This window comes from Euwallacea similis, chromosome 25 (genome assembly GCF_039881205.1).
Source record: "Euwallacea similis isolate ESF13 chromosome 25, ESF131.1, whole genome shotgun sequence".
Taxonomy (NCBI): domain Eukaryota; kingdom Metazoa; phylum Arthropoda; class Insecta; order Coleoptera; family Curculionidae; genus Euwallacea; species Euwallacea similis.
In genome coordinates, this window is record NC_089633.1 from 2,643,903 (window position 1) to 2,665,168 (window position 21,266).

The 21,266-nt window shown below is 35.6% G+C and overlaps 1 protein-coding gene across 2 annotated transcripts in view; it reads left to right on the plus strand.

The window, feature by feature from the left end:
• Positions 1-21,266, plus strand: part of LOC136416847 (transcription factor hamlet-like) — a 61,180-nt gene that overhangs the window by 10,677 nt on the left and 29,237 nt on the right. The gene's annotated exons all lie outside the window — the stretch shown is intronic.

Genomic DNA, 21,266 nt, shown 5'->3' on the forward strand with positions numbered 1-21,266 from the left:
AGTGGTTATATCACGTATGGTTTCTTCTTCGTCGTTGTGAGGCTTTATTTTCTCAAAAATAACTGAATTGTAAAACAGTTCCACGTACTAAGGGGGAAAAATAAGGTATTTCATAAGTTATTATTTTTTTATGTGAAACCTAGAAGTCATTGGTTGAATGTTCAAAAAAATCCCTGATTTTTTTTTGCAATCCAGATAAAGTTAGTTCGCGTTAGTGTATAATATTCCGTCAGTTCTTAAAGTGTTTGGGGTAACATTTTAATCTAACAACAATAAAAATCATCATCCTTAAAGGGGAGTTACCAATCTGCGAAAAAAAGGTGAAATATTTGGCCTGAAATTTCCTTAAGTTTATCTCCGAATAAACAACTGTCCCGTTGTTGAAACGTACATTTAACTGATATTGAGTTTTATGCCTCTGGGAGCCTCTTATAGTAATATCAGACCAAACCTTAGTTTATTATAATAAAAGTATATCGTCGAATGTCAATATTTGCAGTATCGTCTAATTCAAACTATGCTATCTGTTGGTTTACAATGTTTGATATTCCTAAAATTAGGAGAAATTGGCAAAAAGTAACGTATTTGCAAATACTTAGAAGTAGGAACCCATATGACAGACACTGAAAAAAAACCTTGTGGGTGACCATGTACAAGGTGTCCTAGATAAAGTAAGCTCGAAAACTAGAAAACTAAGAAAAATTCTGAAAATTACATTTGATTGCCAGTTGATGATCGCAGAATATTGTCATATTTCATAGATTACGATTGTTGAAAATAATAATTTTTGACTCATATTTTGACAACTCTTGCAAATAAGTTTTATATCAAAGAGTTATCTGAGAGAGCACATCAATGCTCCTCTTTTCTTATTTGACTCACCATGCATCTCTTATCGTTTCCAAAATCCTCATGGAACTCGTTTTTTTTAAACACCCTGTATATACAAAGTTTTGGTTAATACTAAGAAAAACAATATCGGGTTTCATTTTGCAGATCAAATTTACCTCCATACGCACATACCCGTACATTAATAGATAAATGTTTCAAGACCGCGTTATTTTAAAAAAATTTCCGCGTGTAATTCGGTGAAATTAATCTTCCAATTATATCTACCATGAAAGCGATGTATTTCCTAGAAACTTTAGGATAAACACAGTGCTCAAACATTCCTGGAGTATTGTGAAAATATAGATATGAAGCTTCTCAACGTGTTTTTGGAATTCTGAAGGAGCAAGGAGCGGAAGATTGCCCTCTTTGATGGATCCATTTCTTGCGCTGGTCCTAATTCATTTTCATTGCTAATAAATAAGTGAAAACTCGATTATTTTCTTAAACACTTTTGCGTATTCGCTAACGAATTCCATCGTGTTGTAGCTTCCTTGAAAATGTTATTTTCCGCAAAAAATCCAGAGTATTTGATGTGAGGCGTAAACACGGAATATTCTCTACACTTCTGATTAGTAATATAAAGCCCTTCAAATTTATCCCCAACTTGCGAACCTCTTTGGAACACCGTGCCCCACAATAGCCACAAAGGTCAATTGGCAGCACTGTCAAAGTCAGTGATAAACCCAATTCCCTTTAACAGACGCCATGCATTTTGAATAAACGTGTGCGTATGAGTTCCTGGTCAAGCGATTGAAACTTTATAAAGTCGCCAACTTCCAGGCTTTGTACTTCGGATTCTGTTTGTGACTGGATGACAGACCTCGGACCGCAAAATGCCACGTTTTCAACTTTACAAAATGACCGCTATACAAGGTCCAGGGAGTTTATTATATTATTGCACATCAGTTTTTGCTTTTACTGCGACAATACCGTTTTGAAACTCTGGCTCGGAATTGATTGTTTCGATGACCGGGAAATGATGAAACCATTTTCGTGTTAGTTTATGGTGCATGGATTTCGAAATGGGCTTTATGAAGCTAACGAATAATGGGAGAATTACTTAGGAGGGGTAATTGTGTTTGTGGCTAAAGGTCCGGCTATGAAATGTTGCTTAATAAGTTATGGGATGACCGAAAAAGTAAACTTTATGGGTTTCTGTTGTTGCGCAACTAAAAGTGTTTGATGTTTTGATCTTGAAATGAATATTTATAAAAATAACTCACGTCAGGAATATGGTAGTTAAGTAAATTAGTATATGTGTTTTCTACACTACAAGTAGCCTACCTGATCAGATAAAGACTATGGAAATAATAGATAATTTAAATACGCTTTTTAAATTTTTCTTATGAAATTTCAAAAGCTATTGGTGCGGTTTGAAGTGTAATGGAAGTGTGGATGAGTGACTGAAAATGCCTTGTCTCCTCAAATTTCAGGAATCTCTATCCTGACTATATTAAAACGAGTTTGATCTCACTCACATTCATGCTTTTCAACTAACGTAGTCAAGTTTATGTCTTTTTGTTTTCTGCAACTTTGTTCAATGAGACACTAAACAATGGCTTCCTTTGACACGGCTTTACTTTTCCATCTCGACTCTTTGTATCGAGACAGCTTCTTCGAGTTACCGTATGAAAAAAGATTGTCTTCTGGCATATTTTTTGAATCTTTTCTACATCTCAACTAAAAAACTAGGACATGGAATAGTGCACAAGACTCAAGATTTGGGGCTAAAATTCGATTGTATAATATAATAACAGAAATGCCTATCAGGTTTGCAACCCAGTAAATATACCGATAAAACCTAAGATATCCAGTTTCTCTTTCAGAACACGTTTCTGATCAATCCAATCCAAGTGAGATCGAAGCTGAATTAAATAAATCCATGCCAGGTAGGGGTTTAGTCGGCATTAACAATGGACACTTTACGTAAGTGTTTTCCTTATGTTCGCTAGTACCCACTGAATTCATAATTTAGATTACAACTATAATATAAAGCTTGATATTCGAGAAACGAGAGGCATAGACTTTGGAGTAACCACACACAAATTTTTAAGTCTGTAGCATCATCATCAGGGTGCAAACAAACACGAATATAAGACGATTCACATGGACTACAAACCACTTTAACCCACCCAAATCGGCCTTTTAGAACGATGACATAATTTTAGTCAGATAAACCCAGTTTCGCACATTTCAACTGTTCACCTTCTATACATTAAAACTGTAACTGTTGATTTAACTGTTAACTGTTGTTTTTCGTTTTTCTAACTATTTTCACTAGATTCTGAAGATAGTGACGGATTTGTCACCCGAACCTTCACAAGGGTTTTCGTTCGAGTCGTTAGTGAGGAGTGAATGTTATTTTCATATGAACCATCAGTCTGAGGTGGTATGAAAATTTGGAAGAACAATCTGCATGAAACATATAAAATTGAATAATGGAAAAATGTTGTAAGGCTAAATTCTGAAAATTGTTTTTGCCCATGTAGAACGACGAGAATATTGAATTTCCACGTTTTCCATTTTTAAAGTTAGATCGTTGATGCTTGGTAAGTTGATATGAATATTTTTATGTTCTCAGACGTCCACCGTGGTATTCTGGGAAAATCAATATCCAGACCACATTAAACGTTCAGTGTTGCAAATAAAATCAGCATTTAAAGGTACAAAAGTGGAACCTCACACACATGCCAACTGTGCTAAAACGTGACGATCATTTTGGCATCTGAATGACAAAAAATACAATTCAAAGTTATAACATAAAGACTATAAATAATACAAGAACGTGTCTGATGACTGATATTTTCTGGGATATGTTTGCTAATCTAAAATTAAAACCAATATTGATTTTATGGTTAGTTTTTGGCCTAGGAAATTGAATCGTTATGCCAGCTCGTATAATTATTATACGTTTCAGTTACGTATGTCACTTAGATATAATTTTAGATATTTGTGTCTTGTTGCGGGACTATAAAGATATTCTGAGCGGCAATTAACGTGCTAGAATTTGTATTATGCAAAACTTAAATGCTCCTGAATAAATAATCTAAAAATAAAATAAACCTTATTTTGGAAAATTCAGAGCAATTGGCTTGCGTCCGGTGAGGTCTTGTAGCTAAAGGTAGCAATTGGTTGAATCTATCTCAAAACGAATCTTCCCGTCTTATGGACACCTAGGTGACTTGCCAACTGCTCTTATTATTGAATTTGTTGTTATATTCGTCATAACAATTCGTTATTGTTTTTGTTTAATAATTTTATCTTATGAAGCAGGCAAATAGTAACACACAAAATAGTCTATTCTTCATATAAATATTCAACACATTTCTCTGCCTAAGAATCAGCATGCTCTCTCTCTATAAGTAAATCATAATCTTGTTTTTGATGTGTCTGTAGATTTTATCATCTTCCTGGTATTTATTACTTTAATTTGGCTCGGCCAAATATAATAAAATTTCACTGTTCGAGAAGAAATTTTACCTGTCTTAGTGTACTCTATTCAAAATAGAGGCAAAAATCTCTATATCGTAGTAAAACAACTGAAGAGGGTTTCTCCTCATGGAGGTTGTCACTGTCGAGTTAATTTATTATGGTTTCTCCCTTTCAGGCGACACTCGACCGCTTTTAAGGCGAAGATAATTGAATTCCATTGAAAATTTGCGGTGTGACACAGTTCCGATTATTAAGGTTGTTTTAGATGTTGTAGTCTTTCCTATACAACCCCCGGAGACGAGCAAATAAGAGGGAGATTGAAATTAATTTCCGAACAATCGTGAGTCTGCAGATGAATTTGAAGGAAGAAACTCGCCCTTCTCGATTTAACCTTCAGTAATCAGAAAATTTAAATTGTTCGACGAATTTAAGACCGAACTTCACAGGCTGGGCGATAATAACTTCGTGACACCATCGGGCGATAATTATAAGCAATAAAAATTAAGATCAGGCGAAATGACGTCTTAGAGTGACAATAAAGTGAGACAGGGTGTTGCTGCTAATTAAAATGAGCCAAAGATACGACCAATTTGCGTCAAAAGGGTTCAAGACGCTGTTTTGGTAACGGCAAGTTATGGAGTTCCGGAGTTGTCTTAATTATCTTAATAAAGGAAACTTTCATTTTATTTCTTTCCTTCTTTTCGATACAAGGGTGTTTGTGTCAGCTATTACTACGGAACTTTCAAAGAATTCTCAACTAGCGACACTATTATAATAAAAGAACTAATTATGTCACTCACACCCCTAAGTTACACACGCGTCGACTGGCTGAAAAAAAGATCATAATTTATAAAATAATAATAGAGGTCTCCTACTAAACGACGAGTCTGTTACACTCATTAAATAATAACCGCCAAACAACGGTGGAAAAAATTGGTCAATAATCCTGCGACCGAGAGCTTAGAGCACGTTTGTCAGGGGTTGAGGGGGTGCGAGAGCGTCGGTCGTTTCGATTCAAAAGGATCGTAATTTAAGTTTGGCTGGGAAAACAGTGGTCCGACTTGGATAGGGGTTGATGGAGAGGAATAATTGACTTTTCGGTTTTTGCTTTCTCAGTCGAACTCTTTGCATGATCATGCCGGAAACAGCGCAGCAATTCAGAAAATATTTTTATTAAAAAGAGTTTTGCGAATTTTTTGCAAAGTAGAACGTAACGGTGTAAATCGCAAGAAGCAAAGTTCCTGACTTCTGTGAAGACCAAATCTGCATGCTCCTGAGCAGGACAGTCAGCACTCTTCAATTTGAAAGCAAGCCAGATATTTTTACGGAAATTATTAAGGACGGCAGAGCAAAAACCATAACGTTTCAAAACCACCGATCTTGCCCATGGTGTTTACATTAAGTCATTATCATGGGACTAGCCCTCTGGGTCTTTGTTTATATTAACAGCATAAAGATTAGGTTACCCTGCATGATGAATACTCCGCGGGCCTTTTCGCACAAATACTAACCTAGAATGTTTAGTATATGTATATCTTTATGGATTGCTGATGTGCTAACTCTCTAATGCTAAACTTATTATTCATATTGACCTAACGCTTGTATGACTCTTCTAAAGCAGTAAAAAAGTATGTAGAAACATGCAGATAAGGAAGAAAGGCTGCATAGCGGTTAATCGATTTACTCGAAAAGGTCACCTTGTCGGATTCTCCAATGTAAAACCTAATCTCTAACATCCTCTTTTATCTCAATAACTTCACAAATATTGTTATTATTATTTGCTATCAATAAACGTACTCGTCCTAGCTATTATATCATTATATGTATAATCGAATTAACAATTATCCCTTACAAATCTAGGGCCCTAACTTTACATTGAAAAAACGGACTTAAAAACCCGTATTATCTGTTAAATGTTGCAAGCAAAAACATGTGTTTTTGATGTCCATTAATCAAGTGCACATGTGATGATCCGCTATTAAACATCTTATTGAATATGTCCAGTGTAGCGTGTACACTTCGGAAAAGAGAGGGTGCCAGAGAGGATTCATCAGTTGAAAGTGAAACAGGGAGGGTGTAAATGTGTTAATTTTGGAATGGAGTTTGTAAGTTACTCCTGGGGGACTGGAATTTGTCGGTAAACAATTACTGCATTATATTTTTTAACGCGATTTTGTTAAGATTAATTAGGCTCTCCGGAATGAATAATCACGTCCATTTCTGCTTTACATGGGACTTTCTTGTACTTTCTAAGTACAACTTAAATAATCCACAAGAATACAATGCTTACAAGGGCAAAGCAAAACATATATCACTTTATTGTGTCAAGCAAATCCGGCAAAACGTTTCTATAGAAGCAGGGGCGACCAAATATGAATCTCTTTAGTGGATATCGATCACCTACACCAAAGAGAATTGTGTCTGTTGAAGACATCTATGATAAGCAGGTTTAAAATTGATTATGTTTCTGAATAATAGTAATAATGATTGTTATAAATAGCAAAATTCTGAATTTTAACTTTATAGTAATATGTCATAGTTGCATGGCCGTTGATGCAGATTTCCAAAACCCCAAAGTTGCCAATGTATATTACAGCCCGATGTGCCGACAAGATACGCATGTAAAGGGCATAGGGCCGAATAAGGGATGATCCTAGATATCTGACATCTCTATTCACACCCCACACCTGGCCCGTACGGATGGGGATGAACGGCAGGGATAAAAGAACAAAGTGATGACTTTGTTTGCGTCACTGATTTTTGATGGTTTTATTAAGGTTTTGGCAAATGATGCGTGAGTCGTGTATTAACATATAGGGACAAGGTACTAGAGAGTCACGAAAGTTATTTCAGAACTTTATGGTTCTTGGTAGTCCCAATGATGAAAATTAGTATCATCGTTACCTTATTTAGTTCCTAGTTCGAATGTTGGATCGCATGTTTGGATTGTACATTTTCTAAATTCATTGAAATGTAATTTTTCGGACACCCTGTGTAGAACTTCATATTCTCATAAAGAAATACTCAAGATCCGGCTTTAGGTAACCATCTTTAGTTTCATGATTGGTCCATTATCAAGCCCTGGTTGCAACGTGGACTCCCTTTTGACGCTAGCAGGGGGTAGAGTGGTATCCCCCATTTAGCACCATAGGCGATCAAAACACTTTTAGATAATGTCGCGTTAAATGACAATATAGCCCTCTTAATCCTTCATATTATATTTTCTCTGGATGAAAGTCTTTTACACATTAAGAGCCTCCTGTTACAGATTATAATTTTATGCACAATTTGAGTTACACTGCGGCGGAGTTTCAGAGACATCCGATACAGTTTCGGCTAAAATGAGGTGTTAAATCTGTTTATACCATGTCCAAACACCCTCAAACACTCCTTTATGGTTAATTTGAAGCGGCCATATGTGCGCAAAAAATCAAACATCGCCGGATTGAAAATGATGGTAACCGGATATATTGGTTCTGTGGAATCCTCATAAATATAATATTTTATTATGTCGGGATTTTCATTAAAAATCTCATATGACAGCAATATTGTTTATTTTAGTGGTTTTAATATTAGTTTTATTACCATCTCAAGAGTCCGACATTTGATCAGTCGCATGGTCAATACCTTTGATGTTTTCGACTTAAAACCAGTAGGAGTGCTAAGGGTTTCCATGTCGGGATCAACCCCATTGCACTTTAGCAGCCCCTGTAAGCATCCTGCGTGAGTTGATGTGTCCAATTTTTCACCCACAGTCTTTGTGTGATACCGAAGCGACAGGCCGACAATTTACAATCCCGGACACGTGACCGGGACTTTATGGAGATGTCAATATTAGGGGTAAGTTAAAATCGTTTCTGGAGACGATGCTAAATATCGCCTAAATCGAAAAAATTACGAATTGTTGGAGAATTCTGAATGATCTGAGGACATCCCCTACAGTCTTAGTAAAACTCGTTTAACTTAATACGATACGAGATACGAGAAGTACCAGACCTAATACTTAAAAAAAAAAAATGGAAAATATTATATTAGCTCTCAACATAATCACCTTTCAGAATGACACACTTTTTCCATAGATGTTCTATAGCTCCTATACCCTGTTCATAGTAAGAAGCTTCGATTGTTTTTAAATAGGTATCAACCTCGGCTCCACCCCTTCATTATTGGCAAATCTCTTTCTACCACGCTATTTTTTGAAATTTGGAAATAGAAAATAATCCGAGGGGGCTAAATCTGGCGAATAGGGTGGATGAGGAAAAAATTCAACACCGAGTTGATTGATTTTGGTCATCGCGATGACAGAAGTGTGAACTGGTTCGTTATCTTGACGGACCAAGACTTTCTTTTTTCCCAAATGCGTTCGCTCTTTTCTAATTTCTTCGCTCAAACGCAGTAATCAATTTGTATAATATTTTCCGGTTGTTGCTTTTCTTTTAGGGAGATAGTTAATTAAAACTATCCCACGTATATCTCAAAAAACTGAAGCTATCACCTTTCCTGCCGATGGAACGGTTTTCTGCTTCTATGTAGCTGATTCTCCTCTTTATTTTTTATTTTATTGTTTTGACTGTTCTTTCGTTTCAGGTGTGATATAATGAATTCATGTTTTATCCATGGTTATGAATCGATGCAAAAACTCGGCTTTATTGCTGTGAAACTTTACCAACCACTCCTCTTTGTTCAATTGTGAGTAATTGCGACATCCATCTTACGCACAGCTTTATCATATTCAATTGTTCCATCAAAATGCGATATGGATTACTTTTTGAGATGTCTATCATGTCTGCCAACTTGCACTATTTTAACCGACGGTCTTCCAATACAACTTTGTGGATTTTGACCACAATTTCTCGAGTGGTCACCTCAAGGGGTCGACCGCTGCGGAGTTAGTCTTGACCGTATTTAAACTCTACCAACCAATATTTTACAGTTGTTAACGAAGGACCAGATTCCCCCAGAGTAGAATTTGATTCGATGTGGGATAGACCAAGACCTTTCAAATGAAAGTAATAATCAATTTTCTCCATGTTCACAAAATCTACGAAAGCATTTCTTAAAAACGACTCCAAAACAGACTTAATTTAGAAATAAGCTTTTTAAGGTTATGTCTTTGTAATATAAGCAAATTTTTAACAAAAAAATCGTCATTTATGTGTCAGGTCGGGTACTTCTGGAACTATCTTCGTACCTTCTACAAGTTAATAATAACTTGAAATTGTCTTGATTAACGGATGAAGAACAGATAACAGTAGAATTTATGCAAGACAGGCCCCTGATGATATTTCAACGCCTATTTGCACTTACCACTTCAGCATTTTAAAAGCATTTTCTGTTTTCTGGAACTGTGCCAGATGGTTTAGACCTAGAATCACAGGGCGGAAGCCGTGACGATATATCGTGGTAATTAATCTTGCTTATTTGGTGGTCATTTGCTTTACTCATTTCGTGCCAAGACTCTCATATATGGAATTGCTGTTAAAATTCAAGGAGGTGCTGAATTTTAGTTTTATGGACTTCGTAAGTTATAACACTTAGAGGTCTCCGTCCGGGATAAAGATTTTAGGCAGTGATCTGCTCAGATCAGATTACCTCACCAATTAAAACCGTGAGAGTGGCATGAGCTAAATTTTTAAGAATCAGAATACTATTTACTTGGATTCAGATTTTGAAGTGATAAATCAATTTTTGTTAGTGTAATTGAGAGAGATGGAAATAAATAAAGACACCTTTGGTGAGAGTATCGCTATCTTGGACACACCCGACAAAGTTGCATCAGTTAACTGATATCATTGCAATATAAATAAAGTACGTATCTGATAAACATATTTGAGGTTGAAGAGGGTTACATAAAAATACGGAAAGCGTATAAACTTATCTCATTTTGTTGTCTCACACCAATCCATGCAACTTAGGAAATTACAACGTTTCTTCATAATTCATTGAGTGTACAAATAGTAGTAATTAATTCCAACACCTCAAAATTTTCTCATAAATGACTCGAAACCAATTCCAAGGAGATATCACTGGAATCCCATCAAAATACAGAACTTAACAAGAAATCAGATATTAAATTAGGGAAAATTGCTGCCGACGAGCCTGAATGGATCCTTAATTAGTTCTTCAAAGTTGGAAACGACATCCCATCACGCGATATCGTGCCCGATTCATCTATAAAGCCCTTTTGGCTTCTCTATAGGGCGTCCGGATAGACAAAAGTTGTTAGAAGGGTTGGTAACAGTGATTTGAAGGGATTGAGTGTCGGCGAATTAAAGGCGGTTGATTAATTGGTGTCACGAAACTGGGGATTTGATCAGGATAGGAAATTACTGTCTGGCATATAAACAATTATTTTGGTAACGTAAGTTCAAAATCTCGATAAATGTCAATTTTACTAATCCCATCCCATCCAAAAGTAAACCATCCACTCGGACGTATCATTTATCTCGAATGTCGCATTTCGCACCGTATCTTTTTCCATAAATCACCTAATTTCGGCAATTCTAATGAATCGAATGATGGACCCCATTGTGACCCTGAATGGGGTGTCGCGAAAACATCTGCTATCGATGTGTGCAGTGCCAAACTCGATTGAGCGATCATTTAATTCCCCAACGTATGGACACTGTCGTTGTTGGGCTAATAGAATCCATTGCTGTTTGTTTAAGAGATTTAATGTACAAAGCACGGCCAATGAAGCTTCTTCGTCGCTTAGAAAAAAATTAAAAGGTTCCTGCCTGATATGTAACAACGTACCTTACTCGAGGATCGGTAAATCACTGTCTAATATTAAGGAATCCAATTCAGCTTCTGGAAAGTCGGTAATAACGTTTAATATCCCCTCAAAATTGGTGTAGTACAAGACCACTTTGTGTAAGGTGGTTTAATAGGAGGCACAAGTGTTACGGACAGATATACGACATCTTTGCGTTCAAGTGGCCCACTAGTAGGCCATAAATCCTGAGTGCACACGCGGGCTTGATGAGATTTTATTAATTTCGTGAATTACGAGTTCATGGGACAATCTCCTTGGGATGTTGACCTTAAAGTTTTGAGTAGAACCATGCATTGAATGTCTAGGTTAAAAATTTATCTGATTTAAACATTTTTTATAGATCAACAAGGCGCCTTAATACATAAACATTCGAATGCACATTATGCACATTTCCATTTACAAATATTTAAAATTATTTACATCCGCCAAATTAGGTGTGTAAGCAGTTCCTCGAAATAAACAGTTGTCTAATTTATTAGATATCGATAACCCATGTGTAAACTGAATTTCGTTGGCATGAATTATTTTGGATATATCATCACCTTGGCCCTTTCTAAATATTGACAGAGCATCTCTTAGTCAACGATTCCGGGATTCCCTCTAATCAAACATCCACCGCTCTTTTGATTATTTTGACGGTGAGGAAATGCACTAAATTGTCCATTCTTTTTGTATTCTAGCGTAATTTGATCACATATATTTGTATAAGTTCGCATATTGAGGAAAAGTGTCGCTTTTCGTATTTATACAATCATTTGAAATGGTCGAATGCCTCCGTGCTTTGGAAGCTATTGAAAATTACGATCCGCTGCTAGCCTCAGTGGGCTACCTTGGTTTATTTTACCATATTTGATAGAATGCGATAAGTCATGAAGCATTAATGGCAATGGAAAACATTCGATGCAAGCGAAAATTCTGGGATAAGTTTGACGAGTGCAGAGGTAGCGCATATCTTTTTTTTCAAAAAATGAGGTTTGAAAATTCGACTTTTCAATTAAACCTGCTATTTTTTCCGGATATTTTAATATTTTGTGGCTTTTTATTGCTTTTTGAGAATCTAGACGCCCAAGTATTTTATTACCGTTCCTTCCTGATTTGATTTGGTTCCACTGAAAACTTCAATAAATTTAATCTTAGAGATGTTGGTGAAAAACCCGTGTATAAGCATTACACGTTCTGTAAATATCTTTACGAATTTTTAGGTTTTGATAAAAAAAACCTTTGTAAATTTGAGCAATTTTAAAGGAAATTTTCACTACAATTTCGAAAGGAGTTTCAAAGGTCTTTCCAGAGTTTTCAAAAAGCCATCTAATTACACGGAAATATTCTTTATTTGGTACTAGAGTTCCCATTCAATAAATTTTGCAGATTATTCAAACCTTTGCAATTTTTAGAATATTACTCCAAATACTTTCTACTGCTTTTCTGAACGGTTATACGTATGTATGAGCGAAAAATCTTTTGTCATTTTTTTTTTAATTTAAATAAAGACTTATTCTCGTTACAAACCGAATTGACAAGTAAAATGAATTGTAGAAATTCGATACTCATCATAAATGCTTTAATCTGCGAAAGGAAACGTCTCAGCTGTAAATTTTGGTCACAATTTTGATACACGTAATAAACCTTAGTCAGCAATTGTGAATGTCAACATATCAGTTAATCAGCCAACCAAGACACAACCTCATCATACTAAAATTTCATATGAACCATACCAGGAAATATGCAATGAATCCTCCATTTTCCCATACCAAAGTGATGTTTGCACACGCATTGTTATTCTTTGGTTTGCCAAATAACCAGTATCATGCATGAGTCCTATCAGGGACGAGTAATGACTGACTCTCATCCATCAATAAAAAGAAAACAAAAGCAATAACCTTCCGACTTATCAAATGGGATAAAACATAACACAAAGGCGCATCAATGCCTTCTGCAAGTTAAGAGCGATAAGAAGTGTGGGAAAACGTTTTATCAACAGGAGCACCACTTGCGTTGGATGTCTTCTCATCGCTGCTGGAGTCTGTTGGATTTCTGGTGACAGTTGACATTCGGAATTCGGAGTGGGTGAAGGAACGTTCAGTTGGGTGCACAGGTGGGAATTACACATTTTACCGAGTATCACGTGGTGAGCATTTCGGATGCTGCAAATTCAACAGGTGAGTTAGGAAAAATTCGAATATTTTTCCAGTTTTTTAAATCTTTTAATAAAACTTTCATTAAGTATCGAAAAATGCGTCTTTTTTTCAAAATTTCTACAATGTATTCGAAGGAGTTCTGAGTGATGAAATTTGGCCAATAGAAATTTTATTAGTGTACAAGCTAAGAACATATGTTGACCAATCTCCTTGTCTAGTTGTCGCAACGATGTACATATGTGTCGGAACTAATCTCAACTAGTTGAAATGAAACTCTGGTCCTCTCTTTATCCGGACTAATGGAGTAGTGGAATTATGTAATTTGTCTTGTACAGTGACAGTCGTAGTGCTGCTTCACCTTGTCAGCTCCAGCCCCTAATGTATGACTATTTATATTCAAAACAAGCTTTTATATCTAGCTGATAAGTGAGTCGCTGAAAAAAACTTAAATAGATAATTATCAGTTTTTATGGAAAGTGAAAGTGCTGGAAATGATAATTAATCCACAAAATTTCGGATCAGATATACCGTGTACCAAAGGAAAGTGGGTACCTCTTGTAACTTATCTGTTATTTCATATAAAAATGAAAAAATGTAATCACTGATTCAAAATAACATAACGAATTTTTCTAGATAACTTTGAATTTATGTTACTTCTGGCCCCTTCCGGGTTCGAAGAAAAGAAGATAAGGAATTCTCAGAGTTTTTGGTTTTATCTTGTGGCTATTCCATATTTCTTCATCTTCAATGGATAGATAATTTAGATACATTCCTGATAGGCTAGGAATTATAGAGATGTTTTTTTTCCTTCTTAATTTTATTTTATCTCTCTGAATTTTCCAATAGGTAGTTAGTAGTTTTAGAATTCCCTAAAGGCTTTGGAGTTGTCCAAAAGAGTCAAAGATCTCTAATGCTGGACAATGTATTTCAATTTGCTGAAGTAAGATTTGAAAGATATCTCTCATATACAGGGTGTTATTTAAGTATGTGGCCAAACTTCAAAGAGTGATTCTTTGAATGATTCTAAGAAGAAACGTTTATGTAAACATAGGTACGGCAATGCTTTGTTTTCAAGATTCAAGGTGTAGAACTTGTTTAAAAATCGTTTTTCGTGAAAATCTTAATAATCCCTTGGCCGAATTTGTTAAAATTTGACATTTACTTGTTGTTAAATGTTTTTTTTACTAAAAAAATTGCATACCATTTATTTAAGTGTAGTTTTAATAAAGCGTTTTTCTTTTTTTATTTTTCTTATATTTCCGGCACACCACTAGCAAAAGGAGACAAACAAGCCTAGCTCAAAAGATTCCTTTGTACTATATTAAAAACTGTTACCAAGTCATATTAGTTTGCGTCTTGTTACTTAGGAGTTTTTTGTATTATAATATGTAACAATTTTTGAAGAAACTCTGTATCTTGAAACCGGAGCATTACTAGTCCTATGTTTCATAAACTTTTCGTCTTAGAATCGCTCAAAGAATCACCCCTTGTTTGGCCACGTATTTAAATAACATCTTATATGCAAAGTTTAAAATTTCTACATATTTTTAGACTTTCAGCTTTACTAATTAAAAAAAAGTTTCCCAGAAAGCAGTAGGTTCGATGTAATAAAAAGTAATTTAGTATGAGAAAAATGAAGAAACAGAACTGAAACTCTTCAAAAGACTTAAAAATTACTGCGTAAAATGAGCAAACTTAAGCCCCTATACATAGTTTATTCTATAACCCTGTTTTATTAACAAACACCTCCAGGCAAGAAATCTAATCAGCGGGGGAATCCGCTTTCAATATGCTGCAAGTCAGCTGCCTATAAATTATGGAGGAGATATGTCCGAAATTAGTTTCTTTGTTTACATTTGCAGTTATGAAATTAAGAGGCAATTTGTACCGTTCCCTACTAGAAATCTATAGAATTGTTGAGGAACTTCCATTCCAGCAAACGACACAACCAAACTCTTGCTCCAACCCGTAACCACCAATAAAACAAACAATTAACGGCACTTAATTAATCGTTTTGAGATAGCAGCCCTTATCACATCGACCCTAACGAGCGAATAACAACCCCTGGAAGAGTCTTAAAAAGCGCGAGTCTTTGATAGGGCCATCTGGATAGCGACGTTCATTTGTCTGCCGGGGGGCTCTGAGTGCCACTCGTCTAACCGAACCATTAGTCGAGAGATGTACAGAAATGAGTGAGGAGAAAAGGGGGGAAATAAAGTTAAAAATTATTACTTACCACAGTTTTTTTGATGTGGTTTCAGGATTAATTTGGAGCGAAAGAAGTTCGTTTTTGAAACCAATTAGAAGGGACGCAGTGTCTAATTATTTGTCTGAAATATCAATAACCATAACACGCATAGTTATTTTTGAGTGATTCGGATAGCCATAAACGCTAAAATATTATGTCTGAGCTGTCCAATAACTCTGATACATGTTTATGTTGGGTGGCATTTATAGGATCCGACCGAAGTCGTTAAATTTGAGAGACGTAATTATGGAACTGATTTGCCAGAGGCGGAGCTAGCGATCTACCAACAAATCACTCAAAGATATCTCCATTAATAAAAAAAAGTTAATTTGAAGGCAATAATTTTGAGTTACCGTCGAACCCTTTCCAGGAAAAGCAAGCAAATCGTCGTAACTCGAGAAGTTTTCCTGAGCAGAGAAGCAATATATATTCGCACGCAGGCTGAATGCATGCCTAATGTAAAATAATGAATCACTATCAAAACAGCAGTTAAACCTGAAACCAAAACCAAAAACCATAACTTATATTGATCAGAAACGTGACTTGGAACGGATTCCGTCAGCTGGCCATCGTCTCCTCTCCTGACGATCGCCATTTTATCGGCTTGTGCGACTTTTGTTTCTCTGTTTCGTCTTAGTGGGTGAAGAAACATGGAGGGTTTTGTGGTCAGTGGCGTCCTATTCTAATTTCGTACTATATAAAAGTAATTAGTTTCTCGGTATTATATGTATATGATAACATATGACCGATTCCTGAATTGAAAGTTTTTTGGAAAAATATGAAAACAGGATCTCTCTCGACGATTTTTTAACAAATTTCTTTAAAACATTTTTTCCATCACTGCAAATACTTCACGAACCAATTATAATAAATAATACCTCTTGCTAAACTCTTCCAAAACGTGTGAACACCTAAACCGAAAAACTGAGAAAAATCGCCCGTGCACTTATGAGGCTCATTTATGGTATATGCTACACCCATCACAACATTTTAAATTTCAGGATCAGACTGTCATCTCTATCCAACCAGATAATTTGTCGATTTAAATTAAATAAACGCGATATAACAAAATGGATTAATTAGATCAACTTTTATTTCTTCGCCATATAATAGATAAAATAAATCGGTGAGGTATTTATCGAAAGGCACTTTCGAGGAAATTTAATTCAGCTCTTTGTGCACCTAAATGCTTAAAACTCTTCATCCGTCCTTTGCCAGTAACTGGCAAATAATGGTGAGTCAGTTCTTTTCGGAAATATCGCGGGATTTATCGAAGTTAATTAGCATCTAGATCACTTAAATTGTACCATGTGGTTGATCGTGCATTTCACTGGTATGGAAATGGACCAATTCCGAATTAAATCTAAAAGGGAACTAACTGCTTGATGAGATGCATCGCATACCTACACAAGTTTGCCTGATATCATTAATTGGTTGATTTGCTATTTTGTATGTGAATTTATTCGGACGTTACTATGTCCAGACCAATTATTATTGATGAATTTTGCAAAATTTCCATATTAGACAAATTATCAAAGTTTTTTCTTTTTCTGGGGGAATTATTCCTCAAATGGAAACGTTCATTCACTCTACAAAAATATATTCAATACATCTGCTGAACGCTAACCGCCTAAAACAAAACCCAGTTTGTAACTGAGCCTAAATCGCTGAATAGCTAGGGCTTACGCCCCATTCTTTAGTAGAATAGCGACAAAACAATGAAATAAACTAAATATAATAAAACCACTGAACAGGAGTAAACCGAAGTGTTATTATACACTTTTCAATTGCTTCAGTGTTACTTCATTATTTCCGATATTAATGACAAGTAAATTCGATTGCACACGCAGCTTAATAGACAGAACCGGACTCATGAGTTTCTTTCACAGACAATAGACTAGCATTTGATAAAATAGATTAAAAATTAAATTTCGAACTAACCTATTTGAACTATAGCATAAACTGAACCTGAAAGGACGTCGTCAAAAGGGAAAGGTAAAATTTAGAAGCTTGATGAAAACTTTTATGACAATTCTTGCTACGGTCCTTGGAAAAATATCACTCAAGATCAATACAAAATAAGCGTGCACAACTGAACCACGCGCAGATGTTTAAGACTAAAGAGAAATCTTTTTCTAATTTTTGAGGGGTGTCAAAAAAGCACGTTGGGGGTGAAGCACCCTTAACAAATAAAATATTGAAAAGGAAATCTTCCATTATTGCAGCTTTGTTTTAAATTTATGAATGCCAATTTTCGATCGGGGGATAAGATTTTAAGAGGTCGTATATTACGAATACCCCAGTTCAAAAGACTGATAAAATTTTTTTTTAATATCGCAGCCAAAGAAGCGAAATATTCACACACTCCTTTTTGACATCTTCATTTAATTCAATTGTGGAAAAAATTGTAGATTCATTGCGAACCGTTAGCAATCACGCCTTTCTCGACATAGCAGAAAAACCCCATCAAAACCCTTGAAACCATCCTTTTAAAATAACCCTCTAAACGTACAAAAAAAAAGCAATTTCGCACGGCCATCCTGTAAGAAACCCAATAGTTCAAGGGTTAAAAACGCCGCTTTTACCCTTTTTTGGGGCTGAAAGATCTTGTTAAAAACATATAAAATGCGGAATTAACCACCATGAAACCGAAATAAGGGTTTGAGAAATGACTTGCGCCAGGTAGCAGAAAGAGTTATAGAAAAGGGGTGGAACAGGTAAATTCCGAGTTTCCGATTATTATTTGTGAATTCTGGAAGTAACGTTCTTTTACATACAATTATAAAGGGTGATCAGTTCAAGTAAAGTAAAATTTTAAAATAATCAGCACCCCATCCGTAACTACAATGAAACAAATTAGTAGGGCCTTTTTTAGCACTTTGGAGAATAGTCTGCACAAACGGGAAGAGATGTGAACATAATGAAACAGAAGGGCATATTCTAAGCAAGAAGGGTCATCGGAATAGATTTCAAACAAAAGAACAAATTCTTTGAAAGGAATAAACGTCGAAAAAGTGCAGAATTTTAATCAGTCGCACCATGCTTTGAGCTTCATACGAAGCATATTGTGATATCGTCCGAACAGATATAAATAACATAATTTAAAAGTCAGACACAACATGCACACATGTCATATTCATTGTTTTCTCCCTCCAAATACGAACAAATCTGTATCATAGGGTAAAACATTTTAAATTTGCACCATTTATCTCGCAGCATAACTAATATCCAAAACAGAGACAGAACCACCCCAGAATCAAGCTTCTGAAATGAGATAGGATTATTTATATGAATTTTTCCCCTTTTAGTACGTGGGACTGTGTCAAATGGGGTTATCATCGTGTTTGCACGGTGTATATTACAGTCATATATGGAGATATTATGAGAGATTTATGGCTGCATATATTGTGTAATTCAATGACAAGTTTTTTGAAACGTGTCTTTCCTTTATTTGAAACCATAATTTTTCATCAAGTTTTTCCATGAGCTTTGTATACTTATTTTCAGTGTTAAATTGTCTTCTTTGAGTAAAATTTTCATTCCAGAGCCTCAAAATTTAATATCAGTTGGTAAGTCAAAACAAGAGCATCAACAAGCTCCTGTCAGAAACAGTAGCAGACTTTAAAATGGGAGCTTAAAAGTGTTCATGAGAAATTCACGAGAAAGGCGCCTGAGAGGCGTCACGACGCCAAATTGATTTCGGGATGCGATACTTGGTATCCTGCGGGTTTTGTAATTACGGGGGAAAGTGCTGTTTTTGACTTATAACGCTGAAGAATGGGGCTTTGGAGATGTTTTGATGAAGACCGAGGTTGCTATTTAGGCAAATTTATTTTTTATGATGAAATTTCCAGGGGGAGTATGAAAGGGATTTAATTTTTTCTCAATTTTAATTTGTAAGTTCTGCGATTTTCCTGTTTAAATACATGTTTATATGGGGCAAATGGAAGTCGTTTTTTGGGTATTTTGGTGCTTGGTTTTAATTAATTAGTGGTTTATTTGTTACTTACCTTTCTATACAGATTTTAATTGAGATTTTAGGTGATTTATTACATCCATTACGTCTCGTTAGATTTACATGCCTCCCTGTGTTGAATCATGCCTTTGCCCAGAAATTTAACTCATTTACTTGTATATTGGCTCCATTCTGCTTTCTCTAAGTTGCAGTCTTCAATCTCACCCACATAACTAGACCCTTTATCCAGATATACTATCCACGTCCTACTCCTGACACTTTAAAAGGATTTCCTTTCCCAATCGCATTCATAGAAATCCAACAATGGAACTCGGGATATAGATGGTCATATATCTTATCTAAACGTGCTTTAAAGTTGGGGCCATTGCATTTAAATTTGGTCATTCCGGCGTTTGTTGCTCGGGCCACGCGATAATTCACTCCGATCTTATCAGTTTTAAAGTTTTTTTCCCAATTGGAAAATCCATTTGGTCAATTTCGACAAAGGAGAATAGTTGGAGCGAGTGCCTCTGCTTGGCTCTTTTAATCGCCGGGGTTAATGAATGGTAACGGATTTTTACCCCCTGAGCAATGTGTCAAGGCAAATAAGTCCTGAGAGGCTCTAGAATCAAGAAAAATGTCCTCGAGACATCAATAGCTTAAACAGCAAATAAAATATCTCGCTCCTGTCTTTATTCTGTTTACAGGGGCGGACTCTGCAGTATAATCAAAAAGAACTTACAGAGCATTTCAGAATAGAGCTGTACACATTCAGATGGTTTTGTTCGTGGTGGCGATGATGAAAATCATTAAGTATTTTTTAAATGTTGTTTCTTTTAAGATGAAAAGTACGGTTCTGGAAATAGCTTCGCAGTTAAACAGTCGGGAAGACAAAACGCAGCATGTCTTGCTCTCGATGAACGCACCCAACATATTATTAGTGGCCACCCTTGTCGAAAGGTGCGCGGAAGTCCTTTATTCTCTCCAGGAATTCAATGAGAATGCGATCAGATCAGAAATCAGAACTGCATATTCGCGTTATTCTTTTCTTTGCTTGCGGCAATTTGACAAAAGTTAACGCTGTCTGGGGTGGGAACTACTCATTACGTTTAACGAACTTTTTAACTTCTTTTATTCTGTATCTTTAACGATGTTTGCTTTTGTTTGAAAGCTTTTTCTAAAATATTCTGTTGCCTCCAAAATGTCCCATCTTATACGATACAATTAACAATGATCTGAGACAGGTAAAAGCCAACTGCTTTGAACCCCAAATTCAACACAAACGTCTTTATCAGCTTCTCGCTAGATTTCACATTCATAAACTTACTATCTGTGCCGACCCAACATCCCTCTTTAAAGTCAAATTTTTTATCCTCTCCATTTTCATTCAAATTTTTATTTGACTGAGACGTCACAAAGTCAGCCACTTAAATTCACATCCTTTAAATGGAGTTTTGCATGTAATTCGATATTTTATCGTGATTTTTTCAATTGGTTTTAGTTTATATGAAAATTAGGGGTTTTCTGGTTTTTTATTTATGTGTTAACCGTTTCTAGGGCCTGTTTCGAATGGGCATTGTTATGATTCCAGTTTGATTCGATGTATATTCGTTTTTAATTTAGGTTGAAACATTTTATGTTTTAATATGGTATATTTCAGTTTTTAGTAGTGGGAAACTGGTTGAAATTCCAAAGTTAAAGATCAACACAAGAAGGTTTTTTTGGGTTAGGTAGGAAAATAAATTGCTTTTTTATGGTATGAGGATAAGTGACAAAGATTCAATATTTTTGGATTTTCACGCGTTTTAAAGAATAGGAAGATGTCAC